The following is a 4,973-nucleotide window of genomic DNA, read 5'->3' on the forward strand; positions in this document are numbered from 1 at the left end:
CCGCTCCAGCAAATTGATGAATAATGGGACAACATTGCTACAGTGCTTCAGTATTATCATGATGTAGCATATAAAAATTTTGATTTAAAAGGCTGTGTGCATGAAACTTAATGTTGGAAATTAGTATTAGTTCAGTAAAAAATAACATGAAGCAATACTTTTCATTTTATTTTATTTTCATTTTATTTATTTGACATTCAGCATATAAGAAATGTATTAGTGTTGTTTATCTCTATCCCTCTGTGTATCTTACTAGAGATGTACCAGGTTCTTAATTATAATGTAGTAAACTTGACACTTTTTGAAAGTAGCCTGGCTTTTTCACTGGTCAAATAAATATTTTGATATGTAATCTTAGATATTCACATTAGATAATTCACTTTTCACAGCTAACTTGTACATCCATCTAACTGATACTAATTTTTGGTGACAATATATTCTGTGGAGACCAAAGAATATTTTCAACATCGTTTTTCACCAGTACACATTAAGGCAAATTTGTCCTGCTTTTCTAGTCTTACAATAATAATATTGTATGGGGTCAAAAAATTCTAAGTTATGAGAAATTAAATTGAAAATCTGGATGAGAGAGTGTACGATTGCCAGACTACTCACTTAATATGTGCACTGTCAATAACCCCAGCGCTGCGTTGCCTCCTAGCATTTCTGGGTGGAACTTACATGGCTCGTGAATGTCATTGGTCTGAACACCAAAGATTGCTTTACTAGGGCTGAGTTCTAGAACTGACGTCAACCTTCATACTATGTCAGATATGACCCCTGTCACTGTATCTCTGTCATCCCATTGTTCATCTACTTACTCTTGCGGGCACCAGTAACATCTCCATTTGTCCCAGCCCTGAGATTTTAGCAGCCTCTCCTTACTTGTCTTTCCCAACAATTGGAGGCTCTTTCAGGTCAGGGGAATGAGATGTGATATTGTTACCATTTTTGGCATACCGAATACACAACAGGGAGCTTGCCACGCTCTACCATGCAGGCGGGATACTCTCGGTATTTTGCTGAGCTCTCTGAGTAGAGCCCCAAAATAACATAAGAAAATATGGAATGTGGGGCTGGAGTGATAAACATTAAAATGTTCTAGCAAATATAGTTTTGCATTTACTCTTAAATTTTATCAGGGATTTTCTTAAAGCAATCAATCTTAAAAGCTGAAATAAATAAAGTGTCATAATTTCTTATGTAAGGCTAACAAATATACATATCAGTGTGTTCCTTATACATAATATTAACCTGATAATATAAAACTGTTCAATACAATGTATTATCACTGTCACTGTCACTGTCATCCCATTGCTCATCGATTTGTTCGAGTGGGCACCAGTAAGGTCTCTCATTGTGAGACTTGTTACTGTTTTTGGCATATCCAATACACCATGGGTAGCTTGCCAGACTCTGCCGTGTAGGCGCAATACTCCGTAGCTTGTGGGGCTCTCCGAGAGGGGCAGAGGAATCGAACACGGGTCGGCCACATGAAAGGTGAAAGCTATCACTCCAACCCCACAATATATTATATAAATTTAAAATAAAATTTAAATGAAATTTAATTTTGAAATGGTCAGATATGATCCCACTAAAAAAATATATATGTGACAAAACAACCATGAGACATTAAAATAAACCTATTATTGGAGGGAGCCCAGAAGGTAGTACTGTGAGTAAGGAGCATTGCTTGCATGTGGCCAATTTGGGTTAAATACTCATCCGCCTATTGCTTCCACTGAGCACTTCCAGGAATGATCCCTGAGCACAGAATAAAGAGTAATTACTGAGCACAACCAGTGTGTCACAGTAGTAAAAATAAAAATAAATGGACGCATTATTCAAAACTAATTACAAACTCAAAATAAAATTCAAATTATTATAAAAGACACTGACATGTATTGTTTTGAGTTTTAATAAAGAGCTAAAGTCTGAATGAAAAATGTATGTTCAGAGAACATTGCATTTTACCTCATTAGCATGGTGACCAATTTATTCAACTTGTTATTAAATATCAAAATTCATAATGTTGAAAATGAATCTTGAACAGGATCGACAAGTGGCAGAATTTCTCCCAGATACCATGCAAGGCTGAGTTATCCCAGGGCAATCCGGATGGGGGCCAGATAAGGCCCTGTGTTCACCCAAACAGAGACCTTGAAGTCGAAAACCTCCACATGCCCTAGTTGCTGCCGTGCTCCCTACTGGAACTCGAAGACAAGTTTCATCTAGAAATTAACTTGTTGAAAATCTCAGGTATGTGGGGTTTGTGACTAACGTCTCCAGCTTTCATGGGGTCAGGGACAGCTACTTGCCCCCATTTTCCTGTATGTCAGGAAGCCTGACAGTCATGTGCAAACCCCAAAACCACCAGTCAGTTAAGAATTTAAGTCCAGCTATATCACTCTGTTAGAGAATTTGAACACCCTGGAGTGTGTGGTTGTGATTTCTTCCACAAGACATGTCAACTCTATAACAGTGATAAACCAGGAGTAGCATACCAGATTGGATGGGATACAACGTAGAAGGCACACAATCTCAATTAACATCATGTAAACACAGAAGGCTTCACCTGTAACATCTTAGTAATCATTTATACAAAGGCTTACAGACTCTGAGATAAGACAGAACAATCTTCACTGCCTTTCTTCTAAGGAAACATCTTTTGATCACCCTTTTAGCAATTATTCATAACGAGCAATGTAAAATGAACTATTGAAGATCTGTATGGGGTCAGTCTCAAGGGTTGTTGGGAAAATTGGAAATAAGGATGTTGGGGAAGTGCAATGGTGATGGGATTGGTGTTGAAATTTTGAATGTATATAACTAAACTAATGATTTAAACAAAGTTATTAAATATAATAATAATGTCGGGCACCTGATCAAGCCATTCTAATATACAAAAAGTTCAGTTAATTGATGATCTCCTATAATCATGATTTCCTATAACTATTTCATTGCTAATGAAATAATCAATGAACAATCCCTTAAATCCCCTTTCTTGTAAAAGAAGATTTCTTGTTTCTCCTTCCCTGAAAGCAGGAGATGAATCTCTCTGTGAAAAGCATCTTCGTCCAATACAAAGATATTCCCTGATTGTCAGAAGCAAGAATAAATAGACATATATTGTTTTCTGAATGGTATACAAAATTAGTTGTCAATGAAAGAACATAATAATTTATTTGTCCTCTACATGCTTCATATATTTATTTTCTCTTTTCTTTTCCTTTATTTTATGGGCCTCACCCATCCCCATTAGTGCTTAAAGGTGACTCCCAGCTTTATGCTTTGGGATCACTTCGTGTGGTGTAAGGAATGGAACCGGGAACTTCAGTATATGAAACATATGCTATCATTCTTTAAACTATTTTCCTTGACCTTCATATATAATTTATTTCTCCATTGTCTAAAAGCTTTATGAACTGACTACTTTGATTATTCACTAGGTTTTATGCCTGTGAACTTCTGTGCACACAAATCATTTTTTCTGGACAATTACTCTCATTTCAATTTATTATTAGACCAGACAGAGGAACCAGAAGAGGTAAGAAGGAGCTTTCCTGAAATCCTACTATATAATTGACTGAAGAGACAGTACGGAGGGTAAACTTCCTGACTTACACAGAGTGAAATAAGATTCACTCCTTCTCTAAAGTTTATAGTGCCCTGAGCCTTTCCAGGAACAAATCCTGAATATGGAGCTAAAAGTAATCCTGGTGGCCTTACTTCTATAAGGAGAAAAGCCAGTCTGTGTGGTTCCCCTGGGGGAAAAAAAGCACAGAAAAAAAATGCCCTTACAATGGAAAATATTAAAAAGACCATTTATATAATATGGTTGATTCCATAGTGGATGCTGTAATCTAGATTATATGAATAAAATAGTTGACATTAGAATGAGTTCAATTTATTATGCAAAACACTTCTTGCTTATTCTGCATGTAAAAATGTGTTTGATCCCTCTATCAAAAGAAATTTTTTTTCTGAGAAAACATATTTTTATTCAGAATATAAAAAGATTTGGCTTAACATAAAATATTTTTGGTGGAAAAACAAGCTCCTAATAAGAATCAAATTGTAACTCCTGGATCTTTGTGTGGATAGTTTTGGACATCACCTGTTCCCCAATGTTAGCAAGTAAGGTACAGTAACCAAGTATTAAGGTTATTCGTTCCCTCAAAAAATCTGAAGATTATAAGAATGTGTGAATCCATTTTTGAACAAATATTGAATAAATAATACACAATGAGTTCTCTGGAATATTAGTAATAAAATCAGATTCCAATTGATAATAATTGGAGTGTGCTCTTTTCCCAAGATGATAGACTATCTTCCGCAATTCTTGCATTTTCATTGATTTTACTTCCTAATTTAACAAGCTGTAGGTTTTTGAAATCCCAAGGAAACTTATTTGGTAAGCTTCAATATACAAATAGAGAGACTTGATTTCGCATATCACTGTGTCACACATGCTGGAAGAAGCAGAATCATATCAGGAGACAAGAGTCATATGGATTTCATTGTCCACAAAAGTCAAAGATAAATGGGCACATTAATTTAATTATGTATTTTTACTCTAGCAAACCTGGCACTATATATACAAAAGCATAAGACATGCATACAGATCATTGCTGTAACACAAGATAATATACTAGTATAACTCAAGATGCCAAACTGATAATTCTGAAATGCCAAAGCTATATTGTGTTTACTGACAGGAGTAATTATTATTTATTATTAATAATTAATACTTACATATGCTTTATATATATTTTGGTCTTCCTTCAAAGTCAACTCAAAATTTATATACATATTCCAACTATTAGACTAGCCTTTAAATTCTCTTTGCATGCATTTGTTAATTTAATATTTAAATTTAGTATTATTGTGCCATATTATGTATCCTTCAATTCTCTTTATAGTTCTTTCCCTGTTTCTGCCCTGAAGCAATATGTCTGGAAATGCCCAGGGAT

The sequence above is a fragment of the Sorex araneus genome, chromosome 1, assembly GCF_027595985.1.
Source record: "Sorex araneus isolate mSorAra2 chromosome 1, mSorAra2.pri, whole genome shotgun sequence".
NCBI classification, from domain to species: domain Eukaryota; kingdom Metazoa; phylum Chordata; class Mammalia; order Eulipotyphla; family Soricidae; genus Sorex; species Sorex araneus.